This window comes from Pinus tabuliformis, chromosome 6, assembly GCF_031772625.1.
Source record: "Pinus tabuliformis cultivar Carrire ecotype Pingquan chromosome 6, CPIR1, whole genome shotgun sequence".
NCBI lineage: Eukaryota > Viridiplantae > Streptophyta > Pinopsida > Pinales > Pinaceae > Pinus > Pinus tabuliformis.
In genome coordinates, this window is record NC_142292.1 from 334,820,493 (window position 1) to 334,844,724 (window position 24,232).

Consider the following 24,232-nt stretch of genomic DNA (forward strand, 5'->3'; position numbering starts at 1 on the left):
TTAATGAAGCACTGCAAGATGTCAAAGCAGCAATCTTCAAAATACCACAGGATCCCTTGGATTTGATTCAATCGGATTGGACCACCTAGCTACGCCACACGCTAGAGTGCTACAATGTTACCCCTGAAGAGGACGATGAGGATCTAAGAAACATTAATATCTTGGAAACAAAAGGACACCACAAAGTTGAGGGGCCACACATAGAAAATCTAGATATCACCACACAGCTGAAAACAAGACAAGTGAACATTGGGACAGAGGCGGAACCGAAGTTTGCAAAGATAGGGGACTACTAGGATGATGCTACGATGAATAAGATTGCTAAGTTGCTCTACTAATACCAGGGCTTGTTCTGTACGAAGTTCTCTGACTTAAAAGGAATAATAGGGGACCTAGGAGTTATGAAAATTACGTTGAAATTGAATGCCAAGCCGATCAAGCAAAAGCCTTACCACCTCAACCAAAGTATAAAGAAAAGGTCCACTTAAAGTTGGATAAAATGCTTGCAATAGGTATTATTGAACTGGTGGAAGAATCTGATTGGGTAAGCCCAATAGTAATTTAGGAAAAGAAGCAGAAGGATGAAATAAGGATATGCGTAGATCTCAGGAAACTAAATGATGCTTGTGTGCATCTTTCTGACTCCATTCACCGATGTAGTGTTGGATAATGTAGGAGGACAAGAAGCATATGTGTTCACTAATGGGTTCTCGGGGTACCATCAGATCAAGATCGCATCGGAGGATAGAAGTAAGACGACCTTCACAATTGAGTGGGGATGCTTCTAGTATATTGTAATGCCTTTTGGACTAAAGAACGTGTCAGTGATATTTTCGGGCGTAGTCATCGCGATGTTAAAGGACTTCATTCACAAGTTTTTGGAGGTATACTTACGATTGGACAGTGTTTGGGCTAGTGAAGCACCATGTAGCTAGCCTACACTTGATGTTGGATACATGTCGGAGGTATAAGATTGTGCTCAATTTGAAGAAATGCTTGTTCTATGTTCCTTTTGGAATCTTGCTGGGCCATGTGGTGTGCAAACAAGGATTAATGGTAGATCCAACTAAGATAGCAGTTATAATTAATTTCGAGGAACCAAGAAGTGTGAAACAATTGCGTGCAATGTTGGGGCATATGGGATGCTATTGAAAGTTCATCAAGAGTTATGCCTAGATTACCGTGCCGATGGAGAAGGTGCTAAAGAAGGATGCTACATTCTGTTGGAATGAATAATGTCAGCAAAGCTTGGATGTGTTGAATGAAAAAATGGTCACCACGTTGATCCTAGTCTTCCTAGATTGGAAGAAGGAACTTCATGTGCATGTGTATGTGTCATGTATTGTGCTCGGAGTAGTACTAAAACAGGACGGTGAGGGAGGGTTGGATCACCCTATAGCGTTTGCAAGTAGGAATTTGTCTAAAGCTAAGAAGAACTATTCAATGACAAAGCACGAAGGTTTGGCTATGGTGTACGCACTCCAAAAGTTCAGAAACTACTTGCTAGGCAGACACTTTAAGATGTATACAGACCATTCTGCATTGAAGTACCTAGTTAACAAGCCTATGTTGGGTGGGAAGATATGCATATGGCTGCTACTATTTTAGGAATATGATTTTGAAGTCATTGTGAAGCCAAGACAATTGAATGTAGCACTAGATCATCTGTCGTGCATTGAAACATGAGAGGAGCCTACTAATTCTGAGGAAGGACTACCTGATGCATAGGTCTTTGTGGTGTGCGTAGCTGAAAATCACTTTGCAGATATCATACACTTCCTAATGACAGGAACAACTCCAGAAGGATATACTAGTCAATAGAAGAAGGAGTTGGTAGTGCTTGCAGTAGACTTTTCTGTCATTGCAGGACATTTATATAAAATGGGCTCGGATGAAATTCTGTGATGTTATGTACCTGAGTTTGAACAGAATAGCCTCCTCGCTGAAGCTCATGGAGGAACTACAGGAGGACATTGTTGGGCCTTCAAATTGTCATTCACTTCCATTACATGTTCACTTATATTTCCATATTGTCACCTTCACTCCACCTCTATTTCATTACATTTACCTTACCATTACCATTATTGGGTCACATTTATGTTTTCCCAAACTTTATTAATCCTTACCATGTTTAACTGAATTTATGGTTAAAAATTAGAAAATAATGTGCATATGCTTATACCTAACAAGTGAGATGAGATTTTTGACATGTGTAGGTCAAAAGGAAGCTTCTAAAAGACCCTTATGTGGCCTCCCAAAACCAAATTCGAATTTGAATGGAGAAGATCATGAGGATATGTGTCTTATCATTTCCTATTTGTATTGAAACTCTAAGAAGACATGTGTCTTATCATTTCCTATTTTGATTGTGACTCTATAGATATAGGGAGAGATTCATGGACTCTCATTAATGAGATAGCTTCTCATATTTTTGTATAAATAGGGGAAGTTTTCTCCTATCATTTTAGATGTGAAAAGTTGGGGAAATGCTATTGTTTTGAATATAGAATTTGGATTTGGCACCATGCTCATGAATGATGTTCACTTTGATTTGGTTATGCTGGTATTTTGAGCCTCTCAACTTTCCATCCCTCATGCTTTTGGATTTGCCATCTATAATGTGTGAGATTTATTGTTTTTCGTAGATTAAGATTTATTGCTTTCATAGATTAAGATTTATTTTTTTCATACCTTTTCCTATGTGAGATGTTAAGAGTGATTGTTTTTATTTTCTTTCATATCTAGAGGTTAAGAATGATTTTTTTTGCTTTCATTTCATATCATGTGGTTTTGATTATTCATTTCATAGGATTCTAATTTGATAATGCACACATGATCCCTTAGAGTAGATTTCATTTCATGCAATTTAATTTCTGAAAGAGTGGTGTGCTTTTCAATTTCTACAAGTGTGGTAAATCAAGATTTCAATTCCTACAAGTGCGATAGATTAAGATTTTGTAGTTAGATTGATCTAAATTGGAATTTAATTTCTATCATATATTGTGCACGCATGCTTCTCAAGTTTTAGGAAACCCCTGGGTTGAAAATTAAATGATAGGTAATTAATTTGCCTCAACATTTTGGCGTCATTGCCGAGGAAGTGTGCATATGAACTAGCTTTCAGTTTAGAGTATATTTATTTGTTTTTGTTTTTACTAACCATTTATGGACAAAGGGTCTAGAATGCAGCCCAAAGACTGCATTGAGGAATGGTATCAAAAAGCAGCTACGCTGCAATATTCATCAATTCTTCAAGAGATATTTGTGGCAAATCAAAAGGTGAAGTCGATTTTGCCTATCCTTACAAACAATCAGGTACATTTTTCAAAACAAATAAAACAAAAACAACCAAACGTAAACAACAACCACCTAACTCTTCAAAATCCTTCAATACCAGCTGCATGTATGGTGATTGCAAATCTGCTGATAGACTCCAATTTAATTTGTGCCTAAAAATTGTTGTAGCAGTGTTAAACACTAGGAGTTCTGGGAAAGGCCGTCAATTGGGGGTTACGATTTGAAAGTAAAAACCTCTGAAGAAGGCTACAAGACTTGCAAATACATGTGAAAAAATGATGATCCTTACCTCTGTAATGCATGAGTTTTCTGCAGGGATACAAAGATGATGCAGTTGGATTTCTTGGGCAGATCTTTGGATTGGTAACTTCCTGATTAAGACTCACTTGTTCGATTTCTTCAAAGCATTGTCCCATCTTTAATCTCATTCCAAATTTCGAGTCCCCCAGAATTGTCCATAGGATATAGTTAGATATTCCCTTTTCCTTTGCTAGAAGACATCCACGCAGCCATAATCCCAACCTTCAAAACCTACAAATAAAAAAAATCAAACCACAACAATTGATTTTTGTTGCCAAAACATCACAGAAAACATAATTGTTTTGACACACGATTTTGAAATGCATTTTCTGAGAACACCTAGGCAAATTAGAAAAATCCAAGACATGTGTTTTTTCAGAAACGGGGTGAATTAGGTAACCTAAAAATGGTTTTCCTAATTTCACAACCGTTTGAGCAAATTTTATGGTTCTTCAGAACCTTAATTTCCATATTGCGTGAGAAAAACGGATTTTCGGATTTAATGCATAGTTGCGGCCATGATCCAATTTCTCTGATCTTCACGAGAAATATCTATCCAGATCCGATTTCCCTGGCTAAATTATAGCTTGATACATTTGTAGAAACACTTTGAGTTTGGTACGACAGCAAAACGACCTAAATAATGATGTTGGTATTTGTAAATTATGTTTGATAAAGCAGAGGCTGCATCAACTATCATGTCTTCCACAGACCTGACAAGAACAAAGCGTCTTCCTTTTCCCCTTTTTTATTGATTTCTGCCTCTTGCTTCTCACCTTCTCAAAAGCCTGCTGATCGCTCAACTCAGACAGGCGGACACCATAGACTCACAGGTCATCATGTGCAAAAAAATCATCGCTGTAATTCTGGGTTGCAGGTTGAATATACAATTTGAATGAGCAATTTGTTTATTTATTTTGTATTGTGCTAATCATAACTACTTTTACGCACTTGGTTTCTAAAATTTTGTGTTTGGTTCATCATATGTCACCCTAAATCTGACTTTATCAACGCAAAATCCAATTATATATTTTTCTTCTACTATTCCTAGAAAGAAGAGCTACTTTACCTCATATATAAATAACATTGGACCATTTCTTTTCACATATAAAAAACCAGCAGATGCACATATGATCTCTACATTTATGCATGGCATTTGATCCATGCTGCCTCAGATACCTCTTGATCATCTCCCATTCAGATCAGATAGTTATGGTGCCACATAGTTACGAGATTTTGCTAAAAGGTGCGAGTGGAGACAAGTTAAAGAAAGTTAAATTTGTTGTTCAACATGTTATTTTTGCAGCACAGATGATGATTCAATAATGGCTCGCAGAACAATTGGAAAATTGTTTAAATTATTTCTGAACATTTGGCATTAATATCATTGCTATGTATTTTTTTAATGAAGTTTTAACTTGCAGGACACAACGAATCTTTGTGATGCCAATTGCTTTACTAAGCACAGTGCATGAAGTCATCTGACAATAAGGAGTTAATTTTATTTTCTTGGTTATTTCTTAAAAATGGATTGTTATCGATACCATGAATTGGACTAAATATAACACTTTTGATTTTCCTTAGTCTGTTTCATTTGAAATTTTGTGTAAGAATCAGAAAGGAATTGATCATTTCTTTTTGAACACACTTATGTTCTTTATGTCAAGTTTTTTGCAGTTTTGGGATGACTGAATGATCATTGAAAAAAAAACTCATTGTGCGCACAATTGGTCTTCAAAGGACCAATTCCATGAGAAACATAAGAAAAAGTCCATCTCCATATCCATCAAAACCATTACCTTTCCTCCCTTTTGAATTATAAATCCAACCAAGCAATTCAAAGCAAGCCATAGTCATTTTTCCCAGCAAGAGTCAGTTGTTCATTTTCCTTTATTCACATACACTTTCCACCTGACCCACAAATAAAAGCAAGAAGCTCACTGACATGCTTTTTGCCCATTGTCATTATTATTTTCCATTTTCATTTTTCTTTTCCTATCTTTTTTCATTTCGCAAATAAACCCCGTTTCAATGCAAATTATTGAGTCCATAGTCCTTTGAGTCTAAAATCCTTGCAAAAACACCTTGAGGTTTGCATGCCTTAATGGAAAGCCTTCATGCTGATGAACAATGGGAATAAATCAATGTTCCTTGTACATCGGATCTTCTAGGTACTCGAAAACAACAAAATTATTTGTACTTAGCAAGATGTGTTTGGGCATCTTGACTCTCATTGTCATCAATGGTGAGAGTTCTCATGTTGAATGGTGGCATCCATTAATGACCACTAAGTCAACAATTTCCTACTATTTTCAACATCAGAACATCTATTCACATAGTAGGAATTGTGCCAATGAGTTTTAAAGACATGGAGACTATCATTTTCATCATTTTGGAGCAAATATAGAAGATATGCAGATACAGAACTAGATGGCAGCTACAGAATTAGACGGCAGCTGCAGAATCAGATGACAACTGCAAAATCAAATAATAGTTGTGGAATTAGATGGTCGCAGTAAAATCAGCCCTATTCCGTAACAGATTCAACAAGTATTAATAAGAGCAAATAAAAAGTCATCTTGACTCTTTTCTCCATGACTTGTCTAGCCACTTGAAGAAGATTATGATTAGAATTTTGCAGCCACCACACATGCATCTCATCCATTTCTAAAGGGTAAGTTAAGGTATGTCAATTTCTAACTTTTTACCATAAAATTCCTTGAAAAGCTAGAATGATAATTTTTTGAAAAAAATATTTCTCTTCCTCATCTCACAATATTGCCAGTATCATTAGTTGGGGGGGATACATTCATATTCATATTTTTCCATATTCATATCACATTCAAAAGCCCACATACTTAGAAAAGATATTAACTATTACATTATTGTTATGAGCATACAAAGACTTGTCAAAAGTACTAAAAAGATAATTGCATACAAACACCATCATGGTTGTCACACAAGAACCAACTATGATGCAATCCAATAAAGATATACTTTGCAACAATAATCAAATTATCATTATGCAAAGTTCAAAGATAAAAAATGAATGCAACAACAAAATATGGTTGTAACACAAGAACCAACCATGTTGCAATTCAACTAAAAGATTTTGTAGAAGTATGAAGTTATCAAATGATATCATGCAAAGTTAAGCCAAAGCTCAAGGATAAAAAAGAATTAATGTAATAGATTGCATGAGGACATGCAATAGCTTCAATTGGGGGGTATGTTGGGCCTTGAAATTGTCATTCACTTCCATTACATTTTCACTTATATTTCCATATTGTCACCTTCACTCCACCTCTATTTCATTACATTTACCTCCATTTAATTACATTTACCTTACCATTATCATTATTGGGTCACATTTATGTTTTTCCAAACTTTATTAATTCTTCGCATTTTTAAGTGAATTTATGGTTAAAAATCAGAAAATAATGTGCATATGCTTATACCTAACAAATGGGATGAGATTGTTGACATGTGTAGGTCAAAGGAAGCTTCTAAAAGACCCTCATGTGGCCTAACAAAACCAAATTCGAATTTGAGTGGAAAAAATCATGGGATCATGAGGATATGTGTCTTATCATTTCCTATTTGTATTGAAACTCTAAGAAGACATGTGCCTTATCATTTCTTATTTTGATTGAAACTCTATAGATATAGGGAGAGATTCATGGACTCTCATTAATGAGATATCTTCTCATCATTTTGTATAATTAGGGGAAATTTTCTCCTATCATTTTAGATGTGAAAAGTTGGGGAAATGCTCTTGTTTTGAATAATGCTCTTGTTTTGAATATAGAATTTGGATTTGGCACCATATTCATGAGTGATGTTCACTTTGATTTGGTTATTCCGGTATTTGCGGCCTCTCAACCTTCCATCTCTCATGCTTTTGGATTGGCCATCTATAATGTGTGAGATTTATTGTTTTTCATAGATTAAGATTTATTGCTTTCATAGATTAAGATTTATTTCTTTCATATCTTTTCTTGTGTGAGAGGTTAAGAGTGATTGTTTTTATTTGCTTTCATAGCTAGAGGTTAAGAATGATTGTTTTTTCTTTCATTGCATATCATGTGGTTTTGATTATTCATTTCATAGGATCCTAATTTGATAATGAACACATGATCCCTTAGAGTAGATTTCATTTCATGCAATTTAATTTCTAAAAGAGTGGTGTGCTTTTCAATTTCTACAAGTGTGGTAGATCAAGATTTCAATTCCTGCAAGTGTCATAGATCAAGATTTCAATTTCTGCAAGTGTGGTAGATCAATATTTCAATTCTTGCAAGTGTGATAGATTAAGATTTCGTAGTTAGATTGATCTAAATTGGAAGTTAATTTCTAGCATATATTGTGCACGAATGCTTCGCAAGTTTTACGAAACCCCTTGGTTGAAAATTATATGATAGGTAATTAATTTGTCTTAACAGACATTATGCAGGAAAAGAAACAACACAGAAGATTCTACACACTCGTTTGTGGTTGCCGACACTACATAAGGATTCCAACGCTTATTGTAAGGCATGTGATGCATGTCAGAGGATGGGTAGGCAATCGCGGAGGGATGAGCTACCTCTGAATCCGCAAGTGTCGTTATAACCATTCAAGAAATGGGCAATTGATTTTGTAGGCCTGATTCATCCTCGAGGAAACAAGACGAGTGCACGGTATATCATCACTGCAACAGAGTATTTGACCAGATGGGAGGAGGTGCAACTCATAAAGCACTCTACAGGGGCAGCAACAACAAAGTTCCTCTCTGAATATGTGCTGACTAGGTTTGGTTGCCCAAATATTTTGATGAGTGATCACGGTACACATTTCCTTAATGAAACGATCAGCGCACTGACGGAGGAATTCCAAGTTTATCATCAAAAGAGCATTCCATACCATCCGTAGGCTAATGGGACAATTGAAGCATTTAATAAGATATTGGGGAATGCATTGAAGAAGGTTTGCAATGCACAAAGGAATGATTGGGACGTGCATGTACCCATGGTGCTATGGGATTACAAAAATACTTGTAAGAAGCTGACTGGACAGACACCCTTCAGGTTGGTCTATGGCGTAGAAGTTGCGATGCCGATGGAGTATATTGTACCTAGTCTATGCATATCAGCGTTCACAGGAATGGAGGATCATAGAACCCTGGAAGAGAGACTCATGCAACTGACAGAGCTTGAAGAAGAAAGGTTTTCGGTTGGATTCCATCAGCAAGTTCAGAAGGAGCACGAAAAGGCATGGCACGATTAACACATCAAACTGCGGACCTTCAAGGTAAATGATTTGGTTTTATTTTATGACAAGAAGTTTGATAAATTTCTAGAAAATTTTCAGATGCATTGGCTAGGGCCATATGTCATCAAAGAGATTACCGATGGTGGGGCAGTTCAACTAGCGAAATTGAATGGAGATCCATTTCCTGGAAAGGTAAATGGCAACCGAGTGAAGCCATACACCGCGGATCTGACCAGATGACTATATGATGGAAGCACAGTCTTAGCACTCCAGGCAACTGAAAGGAGGTGCGGGACTATAAACTACACTGCCTGGGTTGTAGAGCTGCACGACTGGGGGACTGCGCGGGATGGAAGAATGTCACAGCATCAGCAGAAGTGCAACGGGAGTTGTGCTATAGAAGGAGAGATTGCGCAGGGTAGCTAGAAATTAACTTTTATGGTCACTGTTCATGATTTGACAGTGAGAAAATGGCTAAGAGGAGCATGAGGACGGCATTTAAGGCTAAAATTAAGAACGAGATCTTTGAAAATCTACCGCCAATCTAGCATTTATGAGCAAATTTTGGGGGGAACAGTCGGATTTGAATTCAAATTTGCCTATAAATTACAGATGGCCACCCAACGAAAAACACTTTGCATGTTGAGAGCTTCTGTGTCGTGCTATCGATTTTGCATGAATCTTTCAATTTTTTAGGATTTGGTGGCCAGTTCAGTGTTTGAAAAGTTTCCTAAGGAAACCCAGGAGATCCTTAATAGCCTCATGTTAGTGCCCATAGCAATTGCAAGTGCTAGAGTATCTATGCCCTCTGAGGGCGCTGCCCCTGAGGTCGTAAGTGTGGAGATGCCCACCGCGGTACCAAAATCACCAAGGTCACCTAGGCTGAAGCCTACATCGGTAGGAGAGGCTTCCAAGATGAAGAAGGACAAACAGAAAGTGACACAGTCAGTGCATGAGTTGCCAAGGAAGCACCAGAAGAAAGAGAAGCCCACCGCGTAGGAGAAAGGCAAGGTGGTAAACCCTATCTCAAAGGCACCAGATTACATCCCTCCACGCTGGGGTAAGGTGAAGGTCCCAAAGGACCCAGACAAGGGAACTTTTATGCTTAATACACCCCTACTACTAGAGAAGATCACGTTTGAAGGACCGCGCTTGGCGTGCATCCCCCATCTAAAGCTTGAAGATTGGGACTTGGCAGACGCGGAGTAGTTCCCCCACCTGGGTAATGATAATTTCATTCAGAGAGTATTCTACAAGGAATCGGGTGTCACCATGCTGGAGATGGTGAAGTGGATTTGTAGGGTGTAGAAGGAAAGATTGTTGAATCTGCTATGGGTTTCGAATTACCACCGTGCACCCATAAATTTGATAGTTATCAAGCATTTGTTGTGCTTGGTGCATGACGGTTCCCCTTGGTTGGATGAGCCAATCCCTATAACTGATATGCTTATCTATAGCATCACCCTACTACCCCATTCAGGGTTCAATCCGTCCAAGGCATTTGGCAGAATGGTGGGCGAGTGCGACCTTGTCGAGAGAATGAAGGACAAGTTTAAGCTTGTTAAGAAGTTGCGCAGATATTCAATTTCAAGCATAACCGATCCCGTGGTGAAGGTAGCGACCCAGATCTTGGTTGGGAAGGTAATGAGGAAGTGTTGCATAGATGAGGTGTCATAACCAGTTGTTTCATTAGCGGCCCAGTGTGCGGAGGGCATACAATTCAATTAGGCGTGATATCTGTGTAGCAAGTTCCTCGTGAACTGCAGGGAGGAATAGGACCACAAAAAAACATTCCACTATTCATTGTTGTTGTTTTCGATTATGTTGGTCGCTTGGAAATCACCGAAGGACAATCAGTTTCCTCCGATCGTGACAGATTTGCTAGAAGTAGCGAAGTTTGCTTCGTTATGGGCCACAAAGGATGTAGAGCGGGTCCACGAGAGCAAGGTATTCTATGTATTGATGGAGATGAGTATCAATATGGCCATCAACTGCAAGCCAAGGCTGTCACCAACTGTCTTTGAGTAGTTGTCAGGATATGCGAATTTCAAAGAAAACTTCCACTGAATCTCCATCCGGGTGCAGAAGGACCCATAACAAAAGTGGTATGATCTCCCATACCTTGCGATGGACAATGCCATAGCATCGGTCCTCAATCATTGGCCAACCGTGTGGTGCATGACCTTAGTTTTTTCTGCCGAGTCTAGTAAGTCCACAGGAAAGCAGAAGAAGGAAGAGGCCTGGTTGAAAATGCATCAGTTGGATGAAAAATAGAAAAGGAAGTTGCTGAGAAGGAACGTGCTTAAGCGGAGCACAAACCAAAGGAACATGAGGAAGAACGTGCTTAAGCGGAGCACAAACCAAAGGAACATGAGGAAGAACGTGACTTTGACAGAAATCAGAAGTCTCCTTCACTGTAGATGGGGGAAGAGGATAAATCTGAACGGGGTGGTGGAGACTAGGAGAGAACCTCCTTTCGGGTGAAGTGGAATCAGGATCAGGAGAAAGAAGGGCTGTGGAAGAAGACCAAGGCTACTAAGTCGTCACTCGACTTGATCATCTTGACAGAAGGTGACTTAGGACGCAGCCGCGGAACTACTGCAGTAGTTTGAGCAGCAGCAAAAGCAATCTCTAATTGTTATTCAAATGATTCTGCACAAGCTACATATCTAAACTACTCAACTACAGGCAGGTGTCGGGTAGAGCAATGCGGCGTCGACTAGTTTGGCGTTGGGGACCACTGGAGCAGCTGAGATGGTTCACACTTTGGACCCTTGGGCCCTTGTGCTACCTGATGGAGCCCTAAGCATGGAGACCGAGGCTAACAAGGATGCTTTAAGGAACATTGGTCTCAACTTGGCCGTGCTCCCAAGCAAATTCCTTCACACGATGCAAGCAGGTGTGATCGTGGAACTAAGGGCCCGAGAGCAGTGCGTGTTGAGTGTGATCAATGAACAAAAGGTCAATAACACTTAGATGTTCATCATGAAGACTTCAACGATCAACACATGGAAGAAGGTGCAGGAGAAGAATGAGCACACTACAACAATGGTCACTGAAGCATGCAGGGGCTTTCCGTAACTGCATATCCCAAAAGAAGCGCCATTGGAAGCCAAGATTCGAAAGCTATCTATCGGTGTGTGCGATGCAAAGATAGAGTTGGCCAAGGTTCAGTTTGAGCTAAACCTTAATATTATATAGCTCGAGTTGTGGGCACAACCTTCAACTCCTCCAAAAGTCAAAGAACAACGCGAGGCAGCTGTCAAGGATGCAGTTACTGTTGTAGATGTCGCCGTGATGGATTGAACTACGCTTTTCGAGCAATCTCTAGAGGTACTTACTAGTCTGTAGGAAGATCCCAACCTACACAGGTTAGCAAATGAGGCGAGGGAATTACAATAGTGGTATGACGAGGCAAGAGAGGCGGCATGTACTGTCGCTATCATGCAGAAATTGGCAACGCTACAGGAGGCAAAGGAATTGAAAGAACAAGAAGATGCAACACAACAAAGAGAGGCAATACTCAAGGCCAGATTGGGGCCTTGGCTAGATGAGTCTTATGTGCTCACTGCCACCATTGAGGAAAAGTTTACTAACTTGCAAAAAACATAGCAGAAGATCTAGGCAAATAGCACAGGTCTAACAACGGAGTAGCTGGTAGAGTAGGTTAAGTAGGTAGCAACACAGTGTACCGCTGAAGTTGCAATTGTGCAAGTGGAGTTGGTAGGTCTTCGCAGCAAGATCGGGGGTGAGTCACCATATTTGTGTTGGGGGCTTATTGGGATAGGGTCCCCTAGGGTTGATTTTGGGGTTAAAAACCAAAGTTTTGGGGCAAAAACCCTAATTTATTGTATGTAAAGTGTAAAGTCTCTGCAATTTGTGGTCGTGGAGCACGTATATGTAAAGTGTCATAAAGGGTTTCCACCCTTCTTTTATGTAAGTTGTGTCGGCTTTAGAAGATCCACCCATGGTTTGCAGACCATGGGATTGTATAAAAAGGAGAGTCTTAGAAGAGTCTAAGGTAGGTTTTGAAGAAGTGAAGTCATTGAGGGGTCATTAAGAGCTAAGAGCGAAGCATCTTAGAATAGAAGAAAGGCTCTGCTGCTGTGTGCATAGAGGCCTAGGGTAGAAGTCTACATTCGAGTGTGCAGACCCCTACAGCTGAGTGAGCAGGGTAGTTAGAGTCTGTAAGAAGATCTGAAGTACTAATAAACAAGATTACTCTAGAAATATATATGTTTGATCTATTTACTTCTGTTATGAATAAATGCGGTTATGTTATGTTGAATAATGGTTTCACAATTTAATGTTGTATTGATGTGCGAATCTATATGTTTTACATTGTTATCTGTATGCAAGTAATAATATTTGTTTATGTGAAGAACATATTAATGCATATTGAAGTTATCAAATACTTCAACCAATCTGGGTAATTACGGAAGTAAGAGTAATTATAGAAGCATGTAAGTGGTTGATTCGCTTGGTTAGGGTCTGCAAACGACAGTCGTAGACCTTCGCAAAGGTCTAGAGGCTGATTAAGAGAAGTATATTAATAAGCCCTAAAAATCTTATTGGTCTGTGCAAAGGTAGAGTTAGGGCATAAAATGACATCGTAACCATCTCTGGGTGCAGAAACTTGGTTCCATCATCCCCCTTACTTCTTCGGGTGAGACTTCAGTCCGTGCTCTGCAGACTAATTCTAAAAGGGCTAGTAGTGCAGGGATTTGTTTGGCTCAATTAACATTCAACCTGGGTCAGGGCCCACTAAGCCAACACCTCTTTTATAAATATGGTATTTGGCCCATGGTATTAATAAATATTTTTCCCATGGTATTTGGCCCATAAACTTCATCTAAATAAAACCTATTTAAGATGTATTAAATTAAGATGTATTTTACCATACAAATTAAAATAAATTTATCAATTATATTTAAATTTAATTAACATGCACAAAAAAAACTTAATACTTCGAATAAACTTTACCAAGGGGCCTAGAATAGAGGATGATGGGTTGTATTGTTAAGGCACTCCATGATGTAAAGATCACCTAGTGATGTGAAGGTTACTGGTTCAAAACTCCATGGGCAAACATCTAGTCATGTTAAGGGTTGTTGTCATTTAGATGCCCCTCGGTCATAGTTTCTCAAGTTAAAGGTTAGTGTGCAGTCATCTTAAGACTCACAAAACTTAGAAAACAAAAATAAAATTAGTTATAATAAATTTACAATATAAAAAGATTCTTGATCTTGGGTATTCACCTCCACTTTACCATGGATAACATTAACTTGTAAATAGGGTTGGTTACAATACCAGGGGCCAATATCATTACTTGTCAAGGCCATGTGCCCAAAAACCATAACTTATTTTACAATCAAAATTTTTTATAAAGATTTTATTTTAATTTTATTTTATTACATTTTTTAATTAAATCTAAAAATAAATGGTTATAATTACTTTTGAGGTATATTTAAACTCTCTATCCTCTCTACAACTAAAAATATGGGTAGATATTCCATAGAGATTAAATGAAAGTTTTAATAAGATAGAAAATGAAAATACTTTTACATATACAAATGTAAAAGTTATATAATATAAACAATATTATTAAGAACCAATATACATCCATTCTAACTAAGGATCTAAAAAACAATGAGACAAATCGGAGTTTAGCAATGGAAGCGACAGAACGGGTTTGGAGGTTTAGTACCACAGAGGCTTTGTTTCATCTTGTGTTGGATGATTCAAGCGGAGAACAAGGGCATCACCATTTTTTGTAGGGCTGGGATCTGACTATTGTTGCAGCTTATCCTGATTTTAAAAATTTATCCCGTCCGCCCTATGCTGTAGGAGAAGCAATCCTCAGATCGAGGAATCAATTAGTGATAGTAGTCAAGACTTACTCCCTTGGAGAGGACCCAACAAAAGATCCAAGGCCAAAGTCAGTGAATGGAGAGTCTATCCTCCCGTAGAGGACCATGTACTGTTAAATATGTGAATTGAGGTTGGAATAGAGCCACATGAACCATCCTATGACGAATCAAATCTCTGGCTCAATGGATCTGAGGATAAACAAGACATGTCTCTTTCCTACGCTATCGTAACACTTGTTTTGCCCCTCATAACAGATTTTTGGCTCAAATCTGATTCTCAACATATATGTTTGTCCTCAAAGGAGACCAAATATGAATCCATAACCACATTTTAAGTTTTTATTCAATCCCTAGATGGGAAATCACACCTCATATGGGTCCAAGCATCTGATCGGATATTAAATTTGAAGAAAAATATATTTCATATCCTAGGTTATCTGACATGCCTACAAAATCTGATCTGCGGTGGAAAATCGATGCAGGACGAGCGAAGCATTCAAGAATACAACATCTACCGATCATCCACCATCGTATTTAATCTGAGATTGAGGGGAGGATCTGTTGGATCAAGAAAATCAAAGGGAGCAAGGCATGTGTCTGGATCTAGTTTTCCAAAGGAACCATAATTAAATCAAGGAGAGAATAATGGAGGCCCATCATTCAAAGATATCCTTAAAGGAAAATCAGTTTCCCCACAAATCTTGTTCAGACAATGATATGGATTTAAACAGGAACGCAACAAATTATAGAGATAACCGTAAACACAGAGATGTAGTGGAAATAATACTTCATTTCATTAATGTAAAATACTGAAATATGCTTACAAACAGGAATGGAAATAAACCAGCTAAGGCGATGGTAGCTTATCTCTGAGAAGAAATGTGGTGGCTACATGCCTCTGAACTGTCTTACAATGAGGCTCAAGGGCCTTTTTATTATTCAACAATAAGAGCAAGCCCTAAACAACCAAAACCCTAACCCGAGGAGATGTAACACCAAGAGTTTATGGGCCCCGTTGGGGTGAGTTGGACAGCCAACTTCTAGGGATCACAACTTGGTCATATTATCTTTGTTTGACACATATGATAGCCCATTGGAAAGATCTCTCCGAGGACTACAATGAAAAAGAACATTTTAGACAAAAAATCACTAGTGATAGATTTCCCAAAAAAATGTCATTTAGGTCCTCAAAATGGCTCTGGAAGTTTAGGACCTGAAAAACTGCTAAAAATAGTAAACTGTGCTATAATTAAGGAAACTAAAAAACTGAAAGAAGCAATGGTGTGGGTCCAAGTGGAATTGCTGGGTGGCCACCAATATCCACCTGGATCATTCCTCCCCCCTTAGGAAGCAATGGTCCCCATTGCATTGAGTTCCTCCATGGGATGAGGGAACTTCTGCTAAACTTGGTCCCTGGTGAGCCACTTGCCTTGGTGAAGGAATTGGCCTGCTTTGACAACTCGATACAATTGGATATTCTGCTGGCAAGTGTGCTTGATCTGTGTGTCCATGATCTGATCAGTTGCAGCTTGTTCCATGCAATCTGGATTTAACTCTGTGGGTGTGAGTTGTTCTGCAATGTCGGATGTGTCTAGTAATGGTGGAAAGTATGGCCAAAGGCGGTCCACATTGAACACTGGGTGCAGGCCAAGGAATGGGGGAATGCTGAGCTCAAATGCATTGTCTCCCACAACCTTGGTAATGGTGTAAGGACCATATCGGAGTGGTCTAATTTTCCGATAGGCTCCGGTAAGGCGTTCCTTTTGCAAATGCAACCAGACTTTGTCGCCCACCTGAAACTTGTGTGGCACCCGATGTTGATCATGTTGTTGCTTGTACTTGGCATTTGATTTCTCCAGAATGTCATGGACCTGCTGGTGAATATGTTGGATGTGCTCAATGAATTTGTTTTCCTTATCTGTTTTGGACTAGACATGAGCCGAATCTATGTGAGTAGCTGCAAATGGCATGGCCACATCAATGGGACATAATGGCTAGAATCCCAAGCCCACCTGAAAAGGGATGTGGCCAATCGAGCTATGGAGAGCCTGGTTGTAGCTGTGCTAAACATAGGGGAGGCTCTCATCCCATGTGTGTGGATGCTTTGAGTTTTACATGTGCAGAATGTGCACGATCATCCTATTGACAACCTCTGTTTGATCATCAGTTGAGGATGGAAGGCTGTGGACTTAGTGAGTTTGGTGTCCAGCATCGACCAAAGACTAGACCAAAATGTACTAGGGAACCTATTATCCCGATCTGAGATGACAGACTGTGGGATCCCAAAGTGTACCCACACTCATTCAAAGAAGAGTTTGGCAATGGCTTTTGTTGTGATATTCTTCTTGTAGGCTGCCATAATGGCCATCTTTAAGAACTTGTCGACGACCACAAAAACACAGTCATTTCCATGCTTAGTGGAAGGAAGACCTGACATGTAATCAATGGATATGGATTCCCAAGGTCGACTAGGGGTAGGCAGCGGGGTATAGAGGCCTTGCTTCTTGATGGTCGATTTGGCAATGGTGTAGGCAGTGCATGATCTGATGTAGTTCCCGACATCCTGTTGAAGATTCGGCCTATAGAAATACTTCTCCAGTACTGCCACCATTTTTTGACCCCGAAATGCCCAACAGCCTGACTGAGTGTGCTTCCAAAATCATCTTGGCACGCTCGCTTGAAGGAACACAAAGGTGACCCAGGTGGCATAATAGGGCACCCTGGAGGTGAAAATCTGAAACATGCTGACCCTCCAAGAGTGTCTGGTATGTGTGACCAAATTTTCGGTCGCTTTTGTAGAGAAGTGGCCAATTAGAAGTCTCATGCCCACAAGAGTTGAGCACAGTGGTTAACGCCATGATTGGTGGTCGACTGAGGCAATCTGCAACATTATTGGTGCTTCCCTTCTTATACTTGATATTCAAATGGAACTTTTGCAGGTATGTGGACCACTTTTTATGGGGATCATTCTGCAAATTCCCTTGGGTCTGTATGAACTGCAGGGGTTGGTGGTCTATGTGGATGACCGTTTCCTTCCACAAAATGTAATGCTTCCATTGTCGACAGGCCTGCAAAATGGAATACATCTCTTTGTCATAAATGGGATACTTCTGGACTATGTCTGAAAGTGTCTCACTGTGATATGCCACTGGATGCCCATGTTGACTAAAGACTGCCCCAATAGCATAGTCAGAGGCATCTGTCTTGACCTCAAATGGTTGTTGCAAGTCTGGTAATGCAAGAACTGGTGACGAGCAGAGGCGATCTTTCAACTCTGTGAATGCCTTCTGTTGAGATTCAGACCAAAATAATTTTTCTTTCGCTCCTCCCTTGGTGACTTGAATCAAGGGCCAAGTGATATGAGAAAATCCCAACACGAACCTGCAATAGAAGTTGGCAAGGCCTAGAAAGCTGCGAAGCTCTGTCAGAGTGGTTGGAGATGGCCAATCCCGAATGACTTGGATCTTGGCTGGACCCACATGCACCCCCTGTTCATCAATAATGTATCCCAAATACTGAACCTGGGTCATGCCAAAAGTTCATTTCTCCAAATTGGCACATAACTTGTGTTGCCACAGTTTTTGGAGAACCTGTCGAATGTGGTGGAGGTGCTCTTCCCAACTATGGCTGAAGATCAGGATGTCATCCAAGTATACCACTACAAATGAGTTGGTGAATGGCCGCAAGATGTCATCCATTAGCCTCATGAAGGTTGCAAGAGAATTCATCAATCTGAAAGGCATAACCAACCATTCGAAAAGGCCCTCCTTGGCTTTGAAGACAGTCTTCCACACATCGGAGGGTTCGATTGGTACTTGGTGATATCTTGACTTCAAATCGATCTTGCTGAAATATTTTCCCCCCTTCAATCGGTGCAGGAGGTCATCAATCCATGGGATTGGGTACCTATTACGGACAGTGATCTTGTTCAGCACCCAATAGTCAACACAGAGTCTCCAAGTCCCATCCTCCTTCTCTACCAACACGATCGGGCTCCCACAGGGTGATGAACTCGGACGGATGTGACCTTTTTGCAATAACTCCTAAATCTACCTCTTGATTTCATCGTTCTCTAGAACAGAGCACCGATAGATTGTTCCATTGGGCAGCAGCACACCTGGGGTCAGATCAATGGAGTGCTTGACCTGACAGTGCAGAGGAAACCCTGCGGGGGAGGCCAAGATGTCCTCATACTCCTCCATGACCTTGTCCATCTATAGTTTTCGTGTGGAGGGGCCCTTTCTGGAGGTCGTGGCCACCGTCTTTTTATTTCCTTCAGGGTGTATCATCAGGAAAACAAATTTCTCAGTTTTGGAAATGAGCTTACTACATTGTTTTGCAGTAACCAAAGAGATGGTAGTAGGCGGTGCTACCTCTGGTATCCTGTACAACTTATTTCCCAAAGTAACAATAACAGGATGGGGCCTTGATTCATACACATCATGTCTCTTCCACAAGTATGGTTGTCCTAATAATACATCACAAATGTCAAGGGGAGCAATGTCACATAATGCCTCATCCGTGAAGGGCTTAATGTTGTATAGGAGGTGACATTGTTGGCTCACACGAAGATCCTATCCTTGGTGAAGCCACACGATGGTGTATGATTGTGGATGTGTTGTGGTCGGTAAGCCCAACCGCTTCACGACCTCTGCCGAAATGAGGTTCTTTTGGCTCTCGCTTTCGAAAATGAACTGTAGCGCGGAGCCCTTTACCCATATTTGGGAGTGGAAGAGACGCTCCTCCTCCTCTGGATCTTCGGGTTCCTCCTTCTGGATCTTCATGGTGGCAACAGTGGCGTTGGGCTCCGCATCGATAATCTGCTTCCCTTTGTCATTCCCCTTATTAGGTTCTGACTCGAATTCAGAACCTACATCTGATTCTGAAACCTTTAGCTCGGACACTAGTGACTGCTTGGCCCGACACTCACTTGTGTTGTGAGTGGAGCTCTTATGGAACTCACACCACTTTCTCGTGTCCTTTTTCAGCTTCGCGGCGCTGTTCTTTGCTTGCAGCTTTGGCGGGTTGTCTTGGGCTGCCCCGCCTTGGCTTTGTCCTTTGTTTTGTGCTTTGGGGCACCTTTCCCTTGTTTCAAATTTGCAGATCCAAAGTCTCGCTTCTTCCATTTAAACTTTTGCTCAACCTTGACGGCATATTGGTATGTCGTGCCGAGCGAGGAGATGTTCAGGAATTCTATTTCTTCCTGGATGTACTTGTGTAGGCAGCCATGGTATTTGAGTACCAAATGCTGCTCTGTATCCTTGATACCCAACTTTGTGTGAAGGGTATGGAAAATATTGGTAAACTTCAACACGTCTTGGTTCCTTCCCTGCTACAGCATGGTCCACTTTATGTATTGATCCTCATAGCTTCCGACAAGGTAGTACTACTCCTTGATGGCATTCCAGAATGGATTCCAAATGTGCGCGGTTGAAAATAGTGAGCCTATACTTTCTTCCTTCTGCTCGCAGTAGGTTTCCCGCCAATCCTTGACGTGGGGGGCTACTTTGAGAAGAGCGAAAATAATATTTTCCCGACTAGAAAAATCATGAACATAAAAGCACATTTAACCATTCATCGATGGCATTTGCATCTATCTGACCCTTGAATATGGGGAGTTCAATATTAACTTGTACCTTAAACGGTGTGGCATTTCCAGAGTTGTTGTTGGAAGCCGATGCATCGCCCCTGGGTAGCCGCTGAAGGATCTGGGAAAATTTGTCCATCATCGCGTTCCTTTGTCGCTCAAGGGCTTCTTCGACCAAGATTTTGATAGGATCTCCTACCCCCTCATCTTTCTTTCCATCCGCTATGGGAGGCCGTCAGGATTTGTGATGCTAGTCTTGCAAAGGTTCGACCAATTCAAGCCCTAACTCCTTATATCCCGACCTCGTTGGGGACATGCAAATAAAAACATAGAAGAAAAGCAAACCACTCTGATACCACTGATCTGAATTTAAATAGGAACGCAACAAATTATAGAGATAACCGTAAACATAGAGATGCAGTGGAAGCAATACTTCATTTCATTAATGTAAAATACTGAAATATGCTTAAAAATAGGAATGGAAATAAACTAGCTAGGGCGATGGTAGCTTATCTTTGAGAAGAGATGTGGCGGCTACATGCCTCTGAACTATCTTACAATGAGGCTCAAGGGCCTTTTTATTATTGAACAATAAGAGTAAACCCTAGATAACCAAAACCCTAACCCGAGGAGATGTAACACCAAGAGTTTATGGGCCCCGTTAGGGTGAGTTGGACAACCAACTTCCCGGGGTCACGACTTGGTCATATTATCTTCGTTTGACACGCATGATAGCCCATTGGAAAGATCTCTCCGAGGACTACGACAAAAAAGACAATTTTGGACAAAAAATTGTTGGTGGTATATTTCCCAAAAAACATCATTTAGGGCCTCAAAACGGCTCTGAAAGTTTAGGACCTGAAAAACTGCTAAAAATAGTAAACTGTGCTATAATTAAGGAAACTGAAAAACTAAAAGAAGCAATGGTGGGGGTCTAAGTGGAATTGGCTGGTGGCCACCAATATCCACTTGGATCGGACACACAAAATTCCTAGACCCTATATTGTGGAGCAGCGAATACAAGTTCCAGCATTGACTGTATATCTAATAGAAACACATGATTTATGCTCATTATATGAAGCCGAAGCCATTATATGTAGATTCAACAGTTTTTGGTCAAAGATGATGGATATATTTCGCTGGATCTTCACAACTTGGACAACAAACTATGAGATCCATCATTTCTCCAAAGGTTTTTTCATAGTAAAATTTACATCATCAGAAGAATGGGAATAGATCTTGCGAGAAGGCCCTTGGTTTTGGGGATCTAGGAGACTTTTTATTACCCCATGGTTCCTCAAATTCGATGCAAATATAATGGTAATCTTAAGAATGCCAGTATGGGTTAGGCTACATAATCTTCTCCTACACTTATAGAATCTCAAAGTACTGAAAAGAATTGGGAACCTCCTAGGGCGATATATCAAAACATATACACAAAGAGTCGAAGAAAGGATTTACATTTTTGCCAGAATTTGTGTGGAAGTGGATCTTAACTAGGGTTTACTAGATCGAATCCTATTGAATCACAACAATCAGTGTTGGACACAGTTTCTTTATTTTGAGAACACAACTTTTAGAAGTCGAATATTCCGACAGACAAGTCATCTTCAATCAACATGCCCTGATGCCAGGAAAGAGCCACAAACAAAGAAGAAACCAGGAAAACAACCCAAAGGATGGTCATTTCCTCAACATTTGTCAGATGACGAAGAGGATGAAGAAGAAATGGAACCCTTTACGAATTAAGAAGTTCAACATCCACATGAAAATACATGAAAAGAGGAATCAAATCACGTAGTATTAGAACTCTCAGAACTATCAATGCATACAGAGAGGATTCTAGAAGCAAAAGAGCTAGGGGGTTACAAACATCATCATGCATCAGAAAGCTCAGACTCAGATAAGGTAAATCCAAGAAAAGATGTTGAGAATAATATATGACTTGTAGCAAACACTCTAACTCAAGGAGAATGGTGAAAATTAGAAAAGACAAAATGATAAAAGGGTAACATCTTTCTCTACATGTTACAGTTTTTTATTGGATATGTGATTACCAGTATTTAACTAGCTTCAAGGAATGGTCTGTGAGCATATACAACATGTAATTTTGTTTTCATTAATAAAATTATGATTTTTCTTGGGGGAAAAAATGCAAGGTGTAAACCTTTCCTCAAGTTTTTCACTCAAAAAGAAGTTTGAATCTTGAAATACTTAATCCCTTTGGGCACTTGGTAGACTTGATTTAAGATGGATCTATCCTAATGTTGAAAATGCAACAAGAAAATATTAATTTATTTTTTTCCTTTAATCAAATTAGGAATAAGATTGTAATTCCACATCACAAGACAACTTGTATGAGTTAACTAAGTTAATTTGACTTAGTTGGCTCAATTAATTTGATTTGAGGATCTAATTTGAGTCATGTAGAGTGTATCCTACTTTATAGGAGCCCTGGTTGAGTTTATTTTGATTCGTAATTAATTAATTTAGTTTAACTGAATTAAAGTCAGTTAAACTAGTTCCAACTGATGGAGGAACTAGTAGTAGGTCAGAAGGCGGGGTGTTTCTTCATGTGTTCATTGTCCTGAAGATGTACAACACTAGTTGGTTCAAAATGCATTGATAATATTTTCTCCTTTGTGATTATCATCGAAATATTTCTTTTTATACAAATTATGGATCACAAAAGCCTGAATTCAAAAATAATTCAGTTTAATTGATTTAAACTCAGTTTAACTAGTTTCAACTGATGGATGAACTAGTAGGAGATCATACAGTGTGGTGCTTCTTCATGTGTTCAACCAGTTTATTGATGATTCACTCATAAATAACTCATGCATGTCGGATCTGAGAGTTATCTAGTTGAGATTGGATTTCAGGGACAATGTACTATTAGTTGTATAATAATTTGAATTGTACAAGTGGTGTATGCAGTCAGAGGAAGGTATATGATGGATTGTGAAATTCCAATTGAGAAATTTCCCTAATTAATAGGGGTTAATTCCCAAGGAAACGTCACAAGGAAATAGGGACTTGGGAAAGGAAAATTTGGTTAAGTATTGGTCTGGGCTTGTCTAGGAAGCTGTGAAACAAATAAAGATAGTGCAGAGGTTGCTTGGGCTTGAGAAAAGCAATGTAATATTCTCATATTTTCTGACCAATGCAATATACAGATAGAAGGTGTTTTTAGTTGTGGCTATCCCTAGGAATCATTGTGTAATGTGTTGATTGAATTCCTTCTCTTGTATGCTTCATGATTTCATGATCGTTTAATTGTTTCCACTTATGAGTAGAGTAGATTCAAGTTTATTGTTTTAGTAAATTACAATTACCAATTTGAATATAAAAGGAATTTCTACATGATATCGGAGCAGAAATCACTTTAGACGAGGATAATATGAGTTTTTCCTTTGTAGGTGAAATCGAATTTGAAGTATCATTATTCAAAGCCAATAGGATTTCGTTCTACGGATTGAGACTCAAATATGCCCTTGAAGGTAATTTGAACTATATTTCTTGGAAGGACAAGATGGAGGTAGTGTTGGAAGACAATAAGCTTAAGGAATTCATAGACAAAGATATTCCTAAGCCTTCAGTAATTGATGCTCCAGATCTGGTAGAGTGGAGGAAATGTGTTGCAAAGGTGAGAAGGATCATACTAGAAGGAATTTGAGATCATATTGACTTGAACCTCCATGGGAAGGAGATTACATATGCTATGTGGAAGGCCTTGACATACCTGTTTCAGAACAATAGCGACCACAGGAAGTTGGCACTAAAGGAAAAGCTTCAGAAAATTAAGATGGAGAAGGACGTCACAAAACCAAAGTACTTGAGAAATTTCACCCAATGTCGTGATGGGCTTGGGAGTGTTGGTATTACAATTGCTAAATATGAACTAGTCAACCTAGCACTTCTAGGCCTT